Source organism: Amblyomma mixtum, chromosome 2 (assembly GCF_055824585.1).
Source record: "Amblyomma mixtum isolate Tamu chromosome 2, ASM5582458v1, whole genome shotgun sequence".
Taxonomy (NCBI): Eukaryota; Metazoa; Arthropoda; class Arachnida; order Ixodida; family Ixodidae; genus Amblyomma; species Amblyomma mixtum.
Window position 1 is genome coordinate 202,212,197 of NC_143013.1, and position 21,581 is coordinate 202,233,777.

At 49.9% G+C, this 21,581-nt stretch overlaps 2 pseudogenes; both read left to right on the forward strand.

The window, feature by feature from the left end:
• The first annotated feature begins 593 nt into the window (after window positions 1–593).
• On the forward strand, window positions 594–1,742 carry LOC149362245 (uncharacterized; annotated as a pseudogene).
• Window positions 1,743–6,522: 4,780 nt separating this feature from the next.
• Window positions 6,523–15,558, forward strand: LOC149362246 (uncharacterized; annotated as a pseudogene).
• Window positions 15,559–21,581: the final 6,023 nt, after the last annotated feature.

Below are 21,581 nucleotides of genomic sequence, written 5' to 3' on the forward strand. Positions count from 1 at the left end.
CAACTCCTGCAGTGGCTCTGTTCAGACAGCTGCTCCCATCAATCTGGCTAACAACACAGAAAAAGTTTAGAGCACATTTGAGAACATCCTGCCCACAAATTTTCGGCTTAGCAATTTCATCGTGATAGTCAGTAACACTGTCACTGCAAGTACTCCGTCATGATTGCAAATTGTTTGACTACTTTAATGTTTGTTCCAAAATACGCAGTGACTGGGATCCACAAGTGCCAGTGCAGCCTACATAAAGCCACGACTACATGCACGTCCCGGCAGAGAAGTTTGCAAGCTGAACACGTGTAAAGATGCCGACTTTTTTGTTCCCACCAGCCCAGAGCGTGACATTGTGATAGTAGCAGAAAAGCGATACCTAGAGGACATTGACCCTTGGTGTCCTGCCTTTGATGAATGTAAATCGCATGCACCCCCTGCACATGTACTGGTGCTTTGACAGCTCATTTCACACAAAAGAAATCATGCAAGTGATGACCTACAAACAGTTTCAACTCATAACAAACAGCCATCACCTCAACAAAATGCCACAATACGGCTCAAAAGATTTTGACCACTCATACAAAGTTTGGCCATTGGTAGAGATGATGAACAAGAGATTCCAGGCCCACTACTCGCCACCCAATCACCTCGCCGTCGATGAGAGTATGATCCTTTTCAAAGGTCGTTCAAGCATGAAACAATACATGAGAGTGCAGCCCAAAATCAAGACAGGCTACAAAGTGTGGTCTTTAAAGGATTCTGAGACGGGCGATCTCCTCCAGTTCTAGCTCTATGAAGGAAAGAGTACGCAGAAGACAGAACCTTGGGCGAAAACGTTGTCCTGACTCTGGCCGACAGCGCCGTCCCTGCCGGCTCGCAGTTATATTTTGATACTTTCCTCAGCTCCACCAAGCTGCTTCAAGAGCTGCGAGAGAAAGACATCCTTGCTTGTGGCACATTTCAGGTGAACAAGAGGGATTTACCACATGAAGTCAAAGTCAACAACAAGCTGGGGCGAGGGTCCTACGTTTGGAGGAAGAAGGCTGATGCCGTAGCCTACCAATGGCGAGACTCCAAAAATGTGCCCATCATGTCGAACTATCACGACGCAGAAAGCGTTGTGGAAGTCCAGTGAACCCTTTAAAACGGGAAGAAAGAAGCAGTTGAATGTCCGCCTGTTACAACACCTGTTACGAAAGAATATGACACATAGATGGGTGGGGTTGATAATTTCGACCAGTAGATGACTGCCTATCCAGCAGACCACCGTTCAAAGCACTGGTGGAGCCGTAGTTTTTACTTATCTTGGACGCCGTGGTGGTCAATGCTTCGATTCAAATTTCCTCTATGAGGCCCGTGACCTATCTGCAGTTCTGCCTGATGCATGGGTGTCAGCTGATTGCTGAAAGCACTTTTGGAAAATTGAAAACCATCCTGAAAGCGCACTACAACAAGAAAGCTAAGAAGAATGGAAGCGCATTCAGTGATGCTCCTCATGAGCTCCAATCTGTCAGAAATGGCCACCACACTATGTTCACTGGGAAGTGACTGCAGTGTTGATGGTGCTCTACAAAGCATAAGGAAGTGCACACCAAATACCTCTGCAAAATGTGCAAAGTGCTACTGTGCGTCCCTCGCTTTGGCCCGTTTCAGTGCCACTGATAACTCGCCTGAAGTGGATGGTGGGACATAAGCTGTTCCACCTTTTTCTCTTTTGTGAACAGGCAATTTCCACTCGGGTTTTTGTTGTTCCTAAAGAAACTCTCCCAGTCTTTAGCGATGAAAGAAAGAGCCTAAAGTAGTTTTCTCGTTGCATCCATCAAAAGGTTAACGAACTACATATCCCTGAAAAAGGAAACAGCTTATGAGGAGATCGTGAAAAAGTCAAGGCCATATTCAACAGATGAGCTTTAGTTACCTGTCACGATATCTCAAATCTTCAGACAAAAAAAGAAAGGGAGTACTACTGTGTTGCGTAGTTTCTTCAAATTTCTCCAAAGATGAATATCGCATAGGTGCAAAAATGTACGGCACACACGCTCCTCCTTTTAGGAGCAAGAAGGCCAAATGTGATCGCTGCAGTTTCTATCAAGCGTATGCACATTTTAGTGGCTAGTATTGGAGTCATAAACTGTTTATTCCTTTCTACTCGTTGCCTGACCGAAACCACATTCATTTCGTGTTTGTATAAGATGGTATGGTGGCATGCTGAGGCTGGCATCTTTTTTGGCAATCAAACTTCATTTTCTGAATATGTTATTTTTGCACAGTGGCAGTTAAGGCAATGTTGTTGAGTCAACGCCCACAGTTCCAGCCCAAGTACAGCAAAGAGAAAGCAAATGAGAAATCAGCAGCAAGAAATGATCAGTTGTCTATGCCATAATAGATACACCCCGAAGGATTACCGTCTCTGCAGAGCAGATGCCTCCGGCACAACAGCCACTCGAAATCTCAGATGTTCCAAACAATCTCTCGTGCCACTATGGATGATATGAAGGATCGAGCTGTAACCGCATCCTCGAGCATGTGCTTCCGATGCATTGGTGACGGCAGTTGCCAGTCGTGTGGGATGCATTGCAAGCAGTCAGCGGTGACGCATGACCCGTACATCGCAGATGCTCTGATTGCCAGTGGCGCAATAGGCAAAAGTGGTCGTGGCTGAGCACACGACAGGCATTGAGCATGAACAGCTGTCTCGTATTTGGCCGATGCAACTACATCTCATGAACTTTGCAGCGATCGGTAAGAAAGTTCATGCTGCGGCCATGAAAGCTGTGGCTGAAAACATGGAAACAGCTAGAGCTCTCATGAAAGAGAAGCTGTGTGCAAACGCAAGGCCACAAAATCCATAACGACATTGGCACAGCTGTGTCAGCAGACACTGGTCAATGCATGAATTTCGAGATTGTTTTGAACTTCTGCTTTGGATGCAGACGGCACCAAGACCTCGGTGAAGATGAGTCGTGGCAGGCATGCCATGGCCCAATTTGTAAGAACCCTGAATGCTCCTCTCATGCGATGGAAACAGAGGTAGCAGTATGTGTACAGATGAGGACACCTTAACACCTTAAGTTCCTGAGTGACGGGGACAGCAAAGCTTTCCCAAGCAGCAGTGGCCAATGACCAATAACTGTGCATGTCTTGGAATCCGCTCGATGACGACCATACTTGGCCAGCACCCCGCTTTCTGGATAGGAAATAGCTTGGATACCATGCTGAATGCAACTAGACAGGACGACCATTGGCCAATGGCTTGCCAACTCTTGGCCACCGTGCACGATCACACACGTTCCATTCGCTGAATATGTAACATACTCCAGCTAAATATAAATGTATGCTGTGAAAGCCCACCCGCCTAGCATTGTTTTTATTTCGTAGCCCCTTTTGTGCACGTTCTTCTGGCGCTTGCTTTGAGTTTATTGGACGGGCATGTTACGTGAGACCTGTAAAGAATGCCGATAAAAGAAATGTTGAAATCGCCTGTACCTGTACCCATTTCCCATGCATAAAAATAATTTGTGCACGTAAAGTTGGCCTAAAAAAAGTTTGTTGTCGGCATCGTTTTGCATCCGTCCGGCAGGCGTGCCGCACGTGTTACTTCTGTTAAAGTCCCTTAATAATTTTAAAGCAAGGAAACGCTTTTATCCAGCTGCCGACGCCAGCGATTGAATGATCGACGACATGTGACCTTGCTCCGCCGCTCGGCGCCATGAAAGCTCCTGTGCGCCAGTGCGCCAGGCGAAGAGCGCGCGTTCGCCTGTTCTGCTGTGCACGTTGCTGCGGTAGTTTTATTCCGCAGGGGCCGAAATGCCTTGTTGCTGTGCGGTTGGGTGCCGAAATCGCTCGGAAGATGGCAATAAGTTATTTTGCATTCCACGTGGCAAAAAGAATCTAACCAGAAGAAAAGTGTGGCTGCACAAATTGGACGGAAAGACTTTGAACCGTCGGATAGTGCCCGACGATGCGAGGTAAGTCATGTAGCGCGACACAAAGGTGCGAGAGAAAGTACATAGCGGCGTTTGCCGAGCAGTAATAGTACATCACTCGCGCGCATGAATGGCCTAGCATGCAACAGGCCGAAATGCCTTGCTGCACGGTTGGGCGCCTAGACCGGACGGCAACAACTTGTTTTGCATCCCGCGTGGCTAAGAGCCTCGAACTAGAAGAAAAATGTGTTTGCACAGAATTGGACGGAACGATTTTGTAACGTCAGTAATTGCATGACTGTGCGGAGAAAGTAACGTAGAGCGATAAAAAGGTGCGAGAGAAAGTATATACGTGCGTGCACATGTGCCGAGCTGTGATAGTATTTCACTCGCGCACGTGAATGTTGATGGCCCAAGTTTGTGGAAAGTGTTTATTTTACTGCACTGTGATCCTGCTGACTTAGCTCATGACGTATGATGCAGGTAAATAGCGTGGCCGAACCGCATTAACTCGCTAAGAAATATCCGGATTGCATAACATGCGATAAAAATTCGTATATTTCCGCCGCAAATACAGTTGAACCTCGATATAACGAACCTCGATAGAATGAAGTTCGCGATGCAACAAACTTTTTTTTGTTTCAGTTTCTTGCTTCCATTGAAATGCATGTGTTTTTTCCCTCGATTTAACGAAGTGGTTTCGCGCCACAGTTTCGATGCAACGAAGTTTTCGGGAGCACAGAAAAACTATTTTGGAAGAACTCTGCCACTTTGTAAAGTAAATTGAAATTTTATTTTGTAAAAATGTTTCTGTAGGGGAAAATGTTTCCCCACTGCGACGCCCCGGGCGGTGCCGGGCCCACAGACGTGTGAATCTGACGTTTCCACGTCTAGAGCAACGTTGTCAATCCAATCCAATCCAATCCAATCCAAGTCTAGAGCGCATGGAGGAACATGCTAGAGCGTCTCGCTGTCGTTGGCACGAGACGTTTCTTGCTCTGATCGTGGTGCTCTTTTCTGCAACAATGAGTGGTGCTCCCCGGAAGAGAAAAGTGCTCTCTCTTGATCTTAAAGTGAAGATGATCAAAGAAGTCGCCGCCGGCGAGAAGAAAAAGAAAGTGGCCGACAGGTACGATGTCACGCTGAGCACCCTTTCGACCATTTTAAAGGCGAAGGACAGCATAATGTGCGCTGTCAGCGACAGCGGCCTGAGTGGGACAAGGAAGAGGCTGAAAGCGGCTACGTATGGCGACGTGGAGAAAGCCACATTCACGTGGTTCATGGAAATGCGCGCTAAAAATATGCCTCTGAGTGGCGCCATACTTCAGCAGAAAGCCCTGGACTTCGCAAGTGTGCTTGGGTGCGACGAATTTAAGGCTAGCAGCGGGTGACTGCAACGTTTTAAAGAGCGCCACAATATCGTTGGCAAAGTGATCAGTGGTGAAAGTGCGGAGGTCGAATGCCATTGGAGCTGCTGATTGGCTCCGTGACCACGTTCCAGGCATTCTCGCCCGCTATGACATCGCGGGCATTTACAACGCCGATGAAACGGCTTTATTCTATTGGCTTTTGCCGAAGAGGACCCTGGCTCTCAAAAATGAACGTTGCCATGGCGGCAAACAGAGCAAGCAACGTCTAACCGTGTTGCTATGTGCCACGACCGGCTTTATTACTTCGCGACCTGTTCACTGGCGCCGCCCCCGTAGCCCCCGATTTTTTACTGCTTGTTTAGTTCATTCTTAGTTCGCTCGCCGGCTGCTGCTCTCCGTGGCGCCACAACTTACCCCCACGCCGAGTGCGGGCTAGCTTAGCGGTAGCAGTGGCGGCTTCGTTGTGTTTTTGTGCGCGTCTGAACTCCGTGTTGCCGGCTGTTCTGCTTGCTGCTCGCATACGTGCCAAGAACGCAATTACTGCTGAGAGCCTTTACATTTCGTAGGCCATAAAAATCATCGCCCGCGATGGTGTATTGCTGCGTTCCGCTCTGCAAATCGAGCGGGCGCACAGCGAAGGGTATCTCATTCCACGAGCTTCCTGTGACGGAACTGCGGACCCAGTGGCTCAAGAGAATTTCTCGCCAAGCAGAAGGTAAGCAATGAGAACCATATATATCTTTACGCGGCTGTGACGGCAAAAAAATACCTGAAACGTTGACGCTTCTCATGGAATGCGTCCTAGTCAGCGGGCCTCTTTTGTGCCATAAATGTTCACTCCACGACTAGCTTTGTTTACTCTCCTGTCATTTTTGCGTTGACATTCTCAACTGCAAAACCGCATACTCTACAGTGCGTGCTCCGCGTAGTCAGGGCTTTAGTGTATGCTCTCTTTTAGTGCTTTCTTTACAATGAACGGAAATTTGCAGGCCCTGGGAAAGCGCCATGGACGCCTAGCAACCGCAGTAAGGTGTGTAGCCTGCACTTTAAACTTGCTGACTTCAGAGAAGGCAGTTGATCTCCACGAAGATCAACGGCACAAGTGGGCACCACTTTCATCAAGGTAGGCCCATTTCTGACGAAATTTCGAGACTTTGAAGATTTCGCCCAACGCCGCGGCGCTAAACCTACCGGTGGCGAGGCATTCGCCAGCCACGGCTGAAGATTCCCCGGCGATGGCGTCTCCCAATGTGTTTACCGGCTATGACCCGCTGTCCATGCAAGTCGTGCGCATTGAAACTGCTCAACCCAAGGACCTTCCAACATCGGAAGATCCATTCTTGGAAGATATGGTGAAAATCTGGACACGCCGACAAAAGATGAACGCTCCCAAGGTAATTAGCGCCGCCGCCCAGCACCAGGCAGCGGTTCGGTCCGCGCACGCTTCGCAAGGGAGTGTCGGTGGCGCGGCCTTGAAGGGCAAAACATGCAAACCCCAGTGGCGGCCGCAGCAGCCGCCGTGCATTGGACGCGACGAACTCATCGTGGTGCTCAAGCCATGCAAGACGCTGGATCTGAAGGCCACCTTCGCTCCAGGTCAAGCCGGAGTTGCCGTGCGCAACACCATACAGGACTGTGGAGAGGTGCAACTCTCTATGTGGCCCGTGCGGGACCAAAATGTGCTAGTGTGTGGGCTGAACTCTGTGCCAGCCGCTGAGAAGCTCCTCGGCGATGTCAGGCTGACAGTTGGCGACCGTCAGCTTCTGTTTCGCCGGCACGCCAGGGCTTCTGGCGAGGTCTGCAAGGGAGTGATCAACGTTCACCCCAGCGAAACGTCGGCCTCCCTCAAGCAGAAGCTGGAGTGGAGACATGGGGAAATCCTTTCCGTGCGCAAGCTGGGCAGCACCACCATCGCAGTGGTCACCTTTCAAGGGAAGAAGGTACCCCGCCAAATCTTCTGCAGCGACCAGGGCATCCCTGTGAGGCTGTACAAGAAGACAATCCCCACCTGTCATCGATGCGGTACGGTGGGGCACCGGGCTGACATCTGCCCGCGACCGCAGTCGGGACGCTGCGGCCTCTGCGGCTCTCAGGTGGCCACCACACCCAGGGGCACAGCACAACATGAAGGCACCCCCCGATGTCTGCTGTGCGCGGTTGCCCGCTTCACCGGTGCTGTCGGCTGCGTCGGTAAGTACCAGAAACCGATCAAGGCAGGAGCATCACGGACTCAAACCAAGCGGAAATCGGCTCAGAGGCAAGCTCCGCCCACCAACGCCAAGGACATCAAATCCACTTCTGTGCCGGGCAAGTCCGGGCATGTCAAGACGGCTGCGAAGTCCGGGACCCAAGGGAGGTCGCCGAACTTCAGTGCTGGGGATTTCCCGCCTCTAGCGAAAGCTCAAAACAAGGTGAGCGATTGGGCCAGGGCAGTCTCCGGGCCTCTCTCTCCCTCTCACCAACGGAAGCCGCCCTACAGAGGCAAAATGTTGAACTTAGGCGCCAAACAGAATTCTTAGCGCGGAAAATTCAGGAGCTGGAGGCTAAGTTTGATCTGTTTTTTTCCTCAGTTTCTTTTCTTTGCCTTATTTTTTCTTACCTCATATTTATTCCGAGCAGTTTGAATAAACGCATTTGTTGTTAGAGAGTGCTCGTCGTGTGTTCCTTCAAGTGTCTCGTCTTTTTCTGCGCTGTCCTTCAATCAAGCCTTCCCAGACCATGATGATGCGATGTATTGTACGTCTTTGCTGACTGCAAAAAGTGAAGTACTGTCAGAAAAGGTAGTGATGTTCGTTCAGTCGTCATCTGACTTGCACAGTACAGAGAACGCTAGAGACACTATGCTGAAAGAGGTGCCAGAAGGAACTGAAATGGAGGCTGAGGCCATCCTTAAAGAAACTGGCTCTATGAATTTGTGTGTTGGCGCCATACGCAAAAATGATTTTGAAGAAACCTGGTTCACTCAGAAACTCAAGGACCACGTGTCGCGTCACGGTTTCTTCTTCAGCAGGAGCTGCGTGACAATGTTGCCAAAAAAGGTGCGCATTTCACAATGCAAGCTGTTTTTACCCACATATGCGGTTTGATGTTGCGCTCGCCAACGTAACAGCGCTTTCTCTTTTGTTTTCTAGGGGCGCAGTGTATCTCTTGCACATATTTAAGGCACACTCTGCTAGCACGGCGATCGCGAGTCCAGCGCCAGCGTAGCAAGGCCTGCTATCCAACAGGGCGAAAGCTAGGAACGACAACCCAGAAGAACAGGCGTCCTGTCCGCCGCCTTCTGTGTGCAAAGGAAAACCTGGCCAAAATGCAGGAAAAAAATGCGACATTAAAAGCAGAGGCCCTTTAAAAGCACCTCGTAGATCTTCCACTTTTACAGCAAGCAGCTGCCAAGGGAAAACAAAATGGGCAGCGGTACACCAGAAGCTGGATATTGGAATGTATGCTGATGAACCGTCCCCATCTCTATGCGCATCTCAGGCAGAATAATAATCTCTCTCTTCACAGCAAGTCAACGCTGATGATGATGAAGATGAATTTTTATGGTCAAGGTGGGGTCAGAGACCCATTTCCCAAGCATTTCACCCTCAATAAGCCGCGCACGAAGCCAGGGGAAAGCCTGTACCCCTTGTATCACTGGTGGATACCCGGCGGCACTGGGTATCGAACCCTGCACCTCTCGCATGCGAGGCGGACGCTCAACTACTTTGCCACCACTGCGGTACCAAGTCAACATTGAAGCGCTATATGGCTTTTTACCGCACATGTTTCGGCTTCAACGAAAAGGTGCTAAAGCAGCTCAAAGAGAAAGCTGCAAACCTGGACGCTTATAAAAGACACGGCGACCCGCTCATTGATGAGCCTAAATTATCTGAGCATTTGTCCGTGAAGAATTCTGGGACGATCGAGGGACTTGTTTACTTGGAGCCCTTCACAAAAGAAAGAGTACAAGGGTATGATCCAACCTTTCAAGCGCAAATTACCATTTTCCAACACAATGAGCACTTCGGGGAAACGAACACTCCCAAATTTTACCGTCCTTAAGAAGAAGACGCTCCTGGAAACACCTACCACCGCAGCGAAACAGGCCCCCAAGAAAACCACCAATTATGCAACCGCAGCCAGTTCACCCCAGACCGAATCCCGCAGTTCAAAGCCCCGCACGCAACACGTCAGCAGGCGCGACGCTCCATCATGCACAAAACAAGCCAAACAGTCGAAAGCCATAGAGTCCACTGACGACTCTTCAGACGACGAAACCACACACATACAAAACAATCACACCGAACACCCCCCCAAGCCCATGATCTCAGAGGACGAAACCGAAGAGGAAGTTGAAAACCTCAAAAAAACTCCTCCCGCCACAGTTCCAACCTCGGACGACTCAGAAAACGAGGACACCCAAACACAAACACAACCGTTGCAAACACAACTGGTTGCCTTGTTCAAGTGTGTGCATTTCTTTTTGAGAATGAATTGCTTTCATGTGGGTTGCGCGCTCTTCTAATCTTGAGACTTATAAAATAAGGAAAATGTTATCATATGTATAGTGCAGAACGCATATCTGTCTGTAATAGTTGCGCCTACTTCCGGTGTTCGGACTTTTGATGACAATTTCGTTTTGTTGTGTGATAGGCTTGCGAGATATGGCTGGGGTGATGCATAAAATGTAGGGGTCTGGTGCAATAAACTTTAGTTGCAAGTTGGCGCCCGTCCTGTTGTGTTCGTGTCTCCTTTGTCTTTGTTGTTTTCGCGCCGTCCGAACTACTTTCAAGATACAACCGAAACACCCTACCTCCAGAGCCCCAACACCCACACTAGCCGAGACAGCCAACACCGCAAACACCACGCCACCCGACCAGGACAGCATCAACAACATAATCACGGAAAACGAAACCATCTTCATGAAGGCACTCATTGCGAGCCAAAAGCAGGGCATAAAGCAGCGAACCAACAACAAACTCCTAGAAACTTTCCAGAACATTAAAACTGCCCTCCTCCACCTCGCAATGCAAAACTCAGAGCTCCAGGGAGCCCTCGAACAAGCCTCAAGCACACAGCAATCCACCTCAAAGCCTGAGGAGGAGCTGGGACTGAAACCGCCGGCCCCCGCAGTGACGCACAACCCAACACCCCGAACCAATGCTATTATAGTTTAAGCAAAATCAGCTTCCGGGAAAAACGCCAGTGCAACTGCGTCCTTCCTTCAGAGGGCATACGATCCCGCAGAACTCGGCCTCACTGATGTGGAGATGAGGGTCTCAGCGGACAAAGTCATCATCACCTCCACCAGTTACGAGGGCATCCAAAAACTCAAAACCGCCATTGAAGTCAACCCGAACGCTCACGAGTTAACCCCTCACACGCCCACGCCACGCAAACCAACCTTCAAAATCCCAGGACTCCCTTCCGAATTGCACACTGAGGCAATCCCCACAGAACATTATTTTTAAGTCCTTTTCACAAGCCCCAACATATTTTTTGTCCCATTACAAGGCAACTGGAGTCAGGTCATCGGCTGCTTTGCGACGAATGGCAATATGAAAGGAGACATCCTTGCAAAAGTCGTGATTGAGGCAACGATCTTAACAGAAAAGTGGGCTCCTAGTAGACTCTCATCACATTCGATGGTGCTGGTTGGAATAGGAAAATGTGGAAGATATCTGCTACCTTAGTCAAGTAAAAGAATATGTCCAAGGTGGCAGAAATTTAATTTATGCAAGCAGACAAGTGCTGGACTTTGTCTTTCAGTGTCAGAGTGCTTTCAAGTCCTTTGCTGAAGGTCAAGATATGGCCCGTCTGAGAACGCCCTTGAAAGCACTGCAGGAAATTACTGGAAAGCATGTAACCTTGCCAGGAAACCCATGTCGTCTCCACAATGATGTGATTGGAAAACTTCTTGAGCGCTTCGTCTCCACACGGCTTCACATCTATCTGCAATGGCTTAACACTCCTGAAAAACCAGCCGAGTGTTACCCTAGCAAGACTGTAGCAGGTACGAGCATACAGTAAGGCATGCACATTTCAACCAGATAACCTTCCTAAGAGCTTATAAAGTGAAATGACTACTTAATATCATAAATAAATTGTGTTCGATTGCTGAAAAATGTTCTTAGTAATTTTTTCCTCTTCTATAGGCACTTGAACTGCTGTCGGCCTACTCATGCAACGTGTCCTTTTTCTTCTAGTTCCATAAATATGATTAGAAATCCGTAATAAACTAAATTTTTATTAAAAGTCCTGCAAACTCAAAATTCCATCCAAGTGTAGTAATAATTGTAATAATAATTCCAGTGATGTTTGTGGGAAGTGTACGAGTGAAAGAAAATGTATAAAAAAGGGGTAACCTCGCAAGAAAATATTGCCACCTTCAGGTTGCGATACACGGGACATGTGTCGCACACCCTCTTTGGAAACGAACTGTTTATGCAAGCAGACTGCTAACCAGACGGCAGAGAAGAAAATTTACATTTAAACTTAGGTATTATGGGAAAGGCTGTAGCCGCATAATGACTACCGAGGGTAAGAAACCCTCGCCCTATTTTACCAGACTCCCTTCTTCGAAGGGTTTTCCCTTTAATCTCAAGCCAAGTAAGAGAGACAAGCTGGCTTATGACACAGCTAGGACGTTCTGGGGAGAGAGAGTTGACGGTGTCCTCTCAAAGCTACACCGAGCCAGGCTCACGTACGACACACTCATGAGTGACTTCTATGAGTATGATCGCGTCCACAAACCATCGATACGTGATGACCCTGTGTATCAGTTAGCGTATCAGTCGGTGCTCGAGCAGTTCAAGAAGCAGGACTTACTTGTCCCCTTGACCACTGGTGCCGTGCCGAAGCACCCTGACTACCCAGGCTCCAAATCTCCTGGCTTGCCTTACAAACTAATGCCGGGGTTCAGAACAAAGAGAGAGGTCTCCGATGACCCTGACGAAATGCACCAGATCCGTCTGTTTTGGCATGCCATCGGTGCTGGCCAGCACCGCACTCTGCCGGATGTGTGCCTTTTCGCTCGTGCTCAGATCTGCCCCGTTGACAAAGAAAAGATCAGGTCCACCTGGGGATACCCCTTTCTCATGTATATTGAGGAAGCTAGGTTCTTCTACCCCCTTATCGATTGGCTGAAGACCGATGACCACCGCATCCCAATCGGTTATGGACTTGAGATGGCGACCGGTGGAATGCGAGAGATCCACAAGATGTGTTTGAGACATCATGGTCAACACCAGTACATGATAGCAGACTGGTCGAGGTTCGACAAATCCATCCCCCCGTGGCTTATCAGGGATGCTTTTGCAGTACTTAAGACCCTGTTCGACTTCTCACACGTCTACGATAGTGAACGATAGTCTACGATACACGCCCGCCCCCTTCTCTCTGACCGATAGATACCATATTTACCCAATTCCAACGCGCCCCCGATTCCAACGCGCACCCAATTTACAGCACCAAAAAAAAAATTCAAGCCCCGATTCTAACGCGCGCCCGATATTGGTAATGAAAAAAAAAACTACAAGCCCCGCTTCTAACGTGCATGTGGCTTCCACGAATGAAAATAAATTGCAGCCGTTTTATATTTTAAGGAGAGACGCGGGTGAAAAAACCGCGATTTTTTCGATAAAGTCAATTTTGTATTTTCTTACGTTTTGTATTCCCCCAAGCCTCTTCTTTTATGTATAAAAAAATCAAAGCCGATAACCAATGGGAAGTTAGTAAAAAATGCAAATAAAGCTCTCACGGTGGCTCGCGAAAGTGCGAATTTGACCAAATTTCGGGAACGCGGCATTTCGCTCCACGGCGTCGCCCGCTCTTGAATTTTCGCGGGGAAGTAGGCCTAACCCTCTCCTACCAGAAGCCACTTCGGCAGCGGCGCATTCTTGATAAAAATACGAAAAAAAAGATCGTTTCCCGCCCGAGTCGAGCGTCGCGACTGGCCCTTCAAATCACGTGGTACGATCGGAGCCCTTCCATTGGCTACGAGCATTCCACCGCACGGTCGGACGCAGACGCTCTTTCTTCGTTCTGCCGCCACCGAGACGTGAACCAACGCTTCTGCCCGGGTTTTTCTCCTTTCTCCGCTATGGATGCGACTGAGAAACGAGATTTTCTTTCACGCAAGTTCCTGACAAAGCATCTGTATAAAGGAAGACGCCCCAAGCGCAAGCGGAGAGCTCCGGTGACGGGAGGTTCGTCTGCTGCTAGGCGTAACTGCGGCAGCGGTGATGCACCATTTGGATCCTTCAAGCTTCTTGCGGAGCATCCATGACTTCGTCAGTGCATCTGAGCGAAAGATAAAGATGTTCGACGGCCAAAAAAAGCGTAAAAACGAGCGCGGAAGCGCTGTTATCTGTTAGATCGGCATGGTGCACGACCTCATCAGCGGCGCGGCGTGCCCCGCCTGCGGACGATGTAATCTCTGTCAGAGAATCGGCCGCAAAACAGAAAGGACTCTCATCGTTTTTGGAACTTTACCGCCGAAATGACGCGTTTCCGACAACCGTTGTTTCATCAACATATTCTTCGAGCCGCGTATCTCGATCGTGCAAAGGCAGTGATGAGGCGTCCGCCCGTGGCAGTGCACGGGATACCGTCGCCGTGAACGTGGTCCGTGGTCGCTGAGCACGCGACCAATGACAAGCGCCACACCGATTGAAAACAGCTCCTGCGACGCAGAAAACGACGAGCAAACGTGCTCCCATGTTTGCCGGCAGTTAGTGAGCTCCCACATCGTATAATGGCGATGACGATGGGCAGCTACGGGGCAGTTTCGGTTTGCACTCGAATCCAACGCGCATGCGATTTTGAGACGTATTTTCCCCGAAAAAAGGTGCGCGTTGGAATTGGGTAAATACGGTAACCTGCCGCCGCAACACAGCCAGCGCATTCGAAAGAACCAAGATGGCGCCGTGTCCTCACCCTGAAAAAAGGTGCTGGGCATCGAGGCACCTTAGCTGTCGTGCCGTGGAATGCATCACAAAACTTTTCAGAGGCACTTGAAGTGGTCTTTGTCACCTTCTGTCACATAGGTGGCCGAGGCCACTATGAGCCAGTGTGCGCAAAAAGTGGCCACACTCTATGAAGACCTGTGTTTTGGTCATAGAGGCAACATAGCAGTGAGCTATGGTGGCACTTGGATGACACGTGGTCACTCCTCACACATATCCGTGGGTGCAATGATAGCTGTTTTCCGGCTATGCGTTAGAGTACATTGTGCTTTCCAACTTTTGTTTAGGGTGTGAGGTAGGACTGAAGGCTCATTCTGAGGGCTACGTAGAGTGGAACGCAACACACCAGAGCCAGAAAAACAGTGACAGCAAAGCTGGTCACATGGAGGTCGAAGCTGGCCTCATACTTTTCCAAAGATCGCTAGAGCGACATGGATTGCGGTACACGACCATCATATACGATGGTGACGGCCGTACGTTTATGGCAGTCCAAGAAGCATAAGTGTATGGATTCATCGATCGCAAAAGGAGGACTGTGTGAACCACGTTCAGAAGTGCACGGCGACAGAACTGCGGAATTCGGTGCAAAAAGAGGGGAAGCGAAGCCTTGGTGGGAGAGGCCGACTAACAAATGAGCTCATCACGAGGCTGTGCACGTATTACGGCTGGGCTCTAAAATCTAATGATAATGACGTGGGCGCAATGCAGAAGGCCGTAATGGCAGCATACAGGTGTGTCACGTCCACTGACGAATGTTCAGATCACAGCCTCTGCCCCACTGGATAAAATTCGTGGTGTCGCCAAAACGCTGCAAGAGCAAACGGTGAGCCGGAACCCAGGCACCACTACAACTGGCCAAAAGACGTCGCAGAAGCAATGCTGCCCATCTACACTCGGCTATCTGAAAGGACCGTGCTCCAGAGGTGCCAGCGAGGCAAGACCCAGAATTCAAACGAAAGTCTCCACTCCATGATTTGGAGTCGTGTCGAAGGAGCAGCATGCGTCACTCGTTGCCGTGCAAGCTGCTGTTGCGGAAGCTGTCCTGCGCTTCAACACTGGGAATTTTCCTGCGTCAGCTTCAATTCTACAGCAGCTAGACATGAATACCACAAGCAGTGGATCTCAGAGGACCGGGGAGAAAGATCTCCGTCGAAGTGCCAGCTCGAAGAAGAAGCGAGAAGCCTCTGTCAGAGTGAGGAAGCTGGCCAAAAAGAGGCGCACAGTGGGGATGCATCCCAATTATGCCCCTTGAACATTTCCTTGAAACTTTATTTCCTTGAAAAAATTTATTTCTTGAGAATTCCTTGAAACGCTGCGTGCCGATATTCAGGGCCATATTGGAGCACGTTTGCGTTATTCAGCGTGATTGGCCGGCTGATAGCCAGTCAGCTATGGACGTGAAAAAAGCAGAACTGAGAAGCTTGAGCTTGCAAAATTTTTGGCAAGTAAGGAGGGAAGCGTTGCGCAGCGCGCCGTCGTTGCGGAGAGAAAAGATACTAGTGTCGGTCGCTACTCAAAATGGTTATCGGGGGTGATCCCTAAGTTTCTGGCAGAGGCAGAAGCGCCAGTCTGGTTTGAGTCAGTCGAACACACCCTAGAGGCTTACGCAGTACCGAAGGACATGTGGGGCCACATTGTATTCCCGCCAGTAGCGGAGGAAGTTCAGTTCCTGTCGACGCGCTTGACACCGGCACAGCATCGCGAGTATGAAGTGCTGAAGAAAGTGGTTTTGGAAGAGCTTAAACTTTAGGCAGGAGAGTACCGCAGGCGGTTTCTAGGGTCTAAGAAATTACCCAATGAAGGCTGGAAAGCGTTTGCAACCCGCTTGCAGAGCTATTTTAACCCATTCGCGTCAAAAGACGGCGATTCGCCGTCCGGCGGAGAAAGGGCCGAAGTGGCAAAAGACGGCGAAACACCGTCCGACTGAAAACCGCTAGTTATCGCAATAAATAAGAGATGGCACCACATGAAAGTGTTTCTTGGCTTGTGTTTACAACTTTTTACACCAGTTGGAGACAGTTGTCTGCAAGAGTCTAAAATATTTGCAAGGAGAAAAGTATTTTTCAAGCCCGCGTTTCTGAGTCTAACATGGCGACGCGGCGAGGCAAGCCTCTCACGCAGGCCGAGATTGAATCAGTTCTATTTGCAAGTGATGATGACGACAGCGACGACACTGTAGTTGTAGATGACCTGCAAAGCAGTGATTCTGAAAGTGACTCGTCCGACGAGGATGTAGGCTCTGACGCCGAGTCAAACTCATCAGAAGTGGATTGCGCGCCGCCTGCAAAAGCACCGAAGTTAGAAGACTGGAAGTGGAATCCGACTGACAGCGACAAGAAAGTGGAAAAGTGTTTGTTCAGTGGGAATTCAGGAATGAAGAGAACTGTTCAGTTAGCCCTCTCTGCAAATCCGACAGCTTTGTCGTCTTTCAACTGCTTGATCGGCGAAAACTTCAGGCAGATGATCGCTGATGAAACGAACACATTTGCTGTTCTGAAACAGGCTTCAGCGCCCGATCGGTCTTGGTTTCCCACAACACCAGGTGAGATGAAGGTTTTCTTTGCCGTCTGTGTGCTTATGGGCCAAGTCAAGAAAAACACAATTCAGTCATATTGGGCACACAGATCGGTAATTAGCACACCGTTCTTCCCAACCCTGATGCCAAGGCAGCGTTATCAAGCCCTTTGTAAATACTTGCATTTTTCGGACAGTAGCGGCCAAGCACAAGGGGATAAGCTGTGGAAGCTGCGGTCAGTGTTAGATTACGTCTTGGAAGTTTTCTCCAGTTCCTACTATCCAGAAGAGCAGTTGGCAGTGGATGAGAGTCTCATGAAGTTTCGAGGCCGACTCTCCTTTGTACAGTTCAACCCGTCGAAGAGAGCACGCTTCGGTATAAAATTTTACAAGATCTGCGAATCCACCAGTGGATACTGCCTCAAATTTGCGATATACACCATAAAAGAGAGACAAGTCGCCTGTGACGGCTGGAATGTTGTGCAGCGAGGCCGTTGTTATTGACCTTGCAAGCGAGTACCTACCAAACGGCCATACCATTTTTGTGGACAATTGGCATAGTTCTCCGACCCTGTTTCTACGTGTCAAAGATTCAGGATCCAATGCTGTTGGTACAGCGAGATTGCACCAAAAAAACATGCCGAAAGATTTTAAGAAATTGAACTTGCAACGGGGTGAGTGCTCCACTGTGTTTTCTCATGGCATCATGGCTGCAAAATGGCAGGACAAAAAGCCAGTGACAATGCTCTCCACTGTCCACACTGCTGCAGACTTCACTGACTCGTGCAGAAAAACCAAAGATGGTCAATCGATCCGAAAACCTCGTGTTGTGCTTGACTATAATAAAAGCATGGGAGGCGTTGATCGTCATGATCAGCAGCTGGCTTCCTTCCCTATAATGCGCAGATACGCCAAAGGATACAGGAAAATTTTTTTTTATGTTATGGATTTAGCTGTTTATAACAGCTATATCTTGTTACAAAAAGCAACCGAAAAAAAATTGTCCTACGCGGATTGGAAGGTGGACCTTGTGGAACAGATCGTCGAAGAAACTGTTTTGCCAGGATATCAGCGCAGAGGGAAACCAGCTGTGGCTCCATCACTGATGCGGCTAGAAGCTTCTGAGTGGGCGCATTTTCCTCGCCAGATACTCCCCTATGCTATGAAGGAAAATCCGTCTCGAAGATGTGTGGTCTGCAAAGCACAGGGGAAGAGAAGTGAAAGCCGGTGGGAGTGTGAAAAGTGTAACGTCGCACTGCACATGCCAGAGTGTTTTAAGATTTATCATACGCGAAAGAATTTCTAATTCCGAATATGTGTGCGTGCTTTGAGAGCAAAATAAAACCATTTTTTTTACGCTATGACTTTTCTAGCGCAAGTTATCGCGGCTTGTTTGCATCAACATCGGTCGCGCCGCGCGCTCAAAAAATGTCGCGGATGGCAGTGCGCGGAACGCGGATGAAGCAGCGGAAGCGAATGGGTTAACTTGTATGCGGAGGCAAGGGGAACCAAAACGTTTGAGGAGCTGGCCGAGTTACTAGTGGCCGACCAATTAAAGAACACACTATCTGAAGACGCCCTTCGCTATGTAACCTTGCAGGAGGGTGACGGGTGGAAGAAAGCACCAGCGCTTGCCGCGTTCTTATAAACGTTCGATGAGGCGCAGGGAAAGAACAGCGCGGTCAAAATGCACGAGCCGAGAGTTGTGGCAAGCCACAGCATGCGAGAAGGAAAGCGAGATGAGGGCCCCCCGAAGCGAGAGGCGGGGTACGCGCAGCCGCCAGACGGAAAGCCGAGGCACAGGGGGTGCTTTTTGTGTGGGTCAATGGGGCATAGGAAAGCTGAATGTCCACACGGCGTGGGACAAACTACCCTGAAGGCACCCCACACAAAAGGGGAAAGCCTCTCTGCGCTCGTAGCAACACAGGAAGGAGTAGCGGCACAAAGTGAGCTGAAGCCTATTTCCTTGGCCTGCAGAATAGGCTGATTAATGCGATTCTTGACACGGGGGCTGAAATTACAGTAGTGCGCGAGAGCATGGTACCCCCAGAGTTCGTTAAGACGCATGGAGCCATCGAGTTGGTATCGGCTTTCGGGAAGAAGGTGCAGGCCAAACTTGCGATTGTTCCACTCACGATAAGCTGCGACTTGGGCATTTTCGCAGACATCAAAGAGGCAGTGCCGGTGGTATGCGCCCCGACCGACAAACTGGTGTCGAGGACCGACTGTTCGCTCTTGGAGGAAGCCTGGGAGTCGCTTAAGGACTAATATGATATGAAAGGCTTGGCAGCAATAAGCAATGTCGAGGGCACAGACCTTACGGGAGTCGAATTGACAGAGCAGGTAGTAGGTGAGCAGGAAGGAGCAGTCGGGGAAGTCGCCACCGTGCGTGAGGTGAACGCTGTAACCAGTAAGGAGACGGAAAACAACGCGCAAGAAACCGAGGACACATCTGTCCATTCAACAGGGGAAAGGAGCGCGTTGGCAGTTTTCAAAGAGGGACAAAAGAGCGATATCACTTTGGGAGAACGGTAGAACTGGGAAAGGAGGCATGACGGAGGTGGATGGCTTGCTGTACCACAAGGAAAATGTCTGTGGACAACGGGTAATGCAGCTGGTGCTTCCTAAATCCCGGCGTGAGGAAGTCCTAAAACTAGCCCATGAAGCGAGCTGGGGGGGGGGACACCTAGGATTCCGGAAAACAAAAGCCCGGATTAAGTACAGTTTTTACTGGCCGGCGATTGAAAGCGACATGCGAGAGTACTGTAGTAGCTGCCACGGTTGTCAAACAAGGTCCGATCGCCGGCAGAGAGACAACGTGCCCATAGAGCCCTTAACAAGGCCACGGTACCCGTTAGAACAAGTTAACGCGGATGTAATTGGGCCGCTGAAGCCACCCTCAGCGAGGGGTCACCGATATGCACTCTGCATCATCGACTTGTGCACGCGCTGGCCTGAGGTTGTGTGCTTGCGCTCCCTCAGTGCTAAAGCTACCTGTGATGCCCTCCTGATGGTGTTCAGCATAACAGGGATTCCCGAAGTGATGGCCTCCGATTGTGGGACGAATTTCACAAGCGAACTCACCAAGAAGTTTCTAAAGAGGTTGGGCTGCAGCCCGAGGTTTTCTACGCCAGGGCACCCTGAGAGTAATGGGGCGGTAGAGCGGTGGAATTGAACCTTCGAAAACATGCTTTACCATGTCATTCTGGATAAAGGAAGGGAATGGGACAAGTTCATTCCGTTCCTTTTGTGGGCGTACCGTGCAGTGCCGCATGATACGACGGGGCTTCCGCCGTTCCAGACGTTGTACGGGCGAGAGTCAACCGGCCCATTATCTCTCTTAAAGCGTGGTTGGGTGGGGCAGATGAGCATACCGGCAGCGTTGGGGGCGTCGCCATCCAAGTATATGCAAGAACCAAAGGCGAGCCTAGAGCACGCGGCAGAGACCGCAGAGTTAGTAAGCTCGAAACGGCAGGACGCATACGCGACCCAGTTCAACCAACGGGCAAAGGAGAAAACCTTTGAGCTGGGAGACAGCGTGCTGCTGTTTGACGACCAGCGGCCAGGAAAAATGTTCCCGCAGTGGAAAGGGCCTGGAAGTGTAGTGGAAAAGTTCCGCGAGCACTCCTACTTTGTGGAGATGCCGGGGGGAGGACGAACACTTGTGCATGCCAGTAAACTAAGACCTTACCAGAGGCGGGTAATGACGGTCGGGGTGATCTTTGATGAGGACCGCGTGTTCAGAGAAGTCGAATACGTACCTAGACCAAGGTCAGCGCGCACTATGGGAGTGATCCTCCCTCAGGAGATGACCGCTCACTTGAAGATAGAAGGAAGTGCCCTAATCCGGAAAGCGTTTCAGGATTATGAAGGGTTGTTCGGTGACAGACCAGGGGTAGCCGACGTAGGGGAGCATAAGATCACCCTAGAAGAGGGCTTTAACCCCGGGGCGGGAAATCACTACCACATACCTGTTAGCTTGAAAGGAGAGGTCGGCAAGCAGGTGGATGAGTTGCTCCAATTGGGCCTAATTTTCTCTGTGAAAGCCCGCACGCTCATCCCATCGTTTGTGTTCCCAAGAAAGATGGGACCGTACGAATGTGCGTTGACTTTCGGAGACTTAATGCAGGAACGGTGGCTGATGCCTACCCGATGGCTCTACAGCAAGAACTTATCATGAGCGTAGAAAGGGCGCACTATATAACTCTGCTCGATCTTCGCAGAGGCTACTGGAAAGTACCACTAGCTCGGTCAGCGCAGCTACTCACTGCTTTTGTCTGTCACCGGGGGCAGTTTGCGTGGAAAGTGATGCCGTTTGGGCTGAAAAATGCGGCCCAAACATTTCAGCGAGTCATGAATGCGCTCCTGCTTCCGCACTCCGCCTATGCATGCGCGTACCTAGACGACATAGCGGTTTTTAGTGAAACACTAGAAGACCACATGCGCCATTTATGCGCAGTCTTTGGAACCCTGCAAAAAGCAAACTTAAAAGTCAAGCTGGAAAAGTGCCAAGTAGCGAGAGGGTCCATCCGTTACTTGGGCCACGTGATTGGATCAGGAACTCATGTGCCCGATCACAAGAAATTGGTAGCGATTAAGGGATTGAAGGCGCCCAAACTAAAAGGGAGCTTCGCAGTGTACTCAGGTTGTACGGGTACTACCGGGGCTGCGTGCCTAATTACGCTGACGAAACTGACAGGGAAAAAAATTCCGAACACCATCCCATGGTCCGCTAGGGCTGAAACCGTGTTCCAACGACTCAAGACGGCACTCTGTGAAGCCCTTGCCCTTGGAACGCCCGATACCAGCAGGCCATTTTGGATGTACACGGA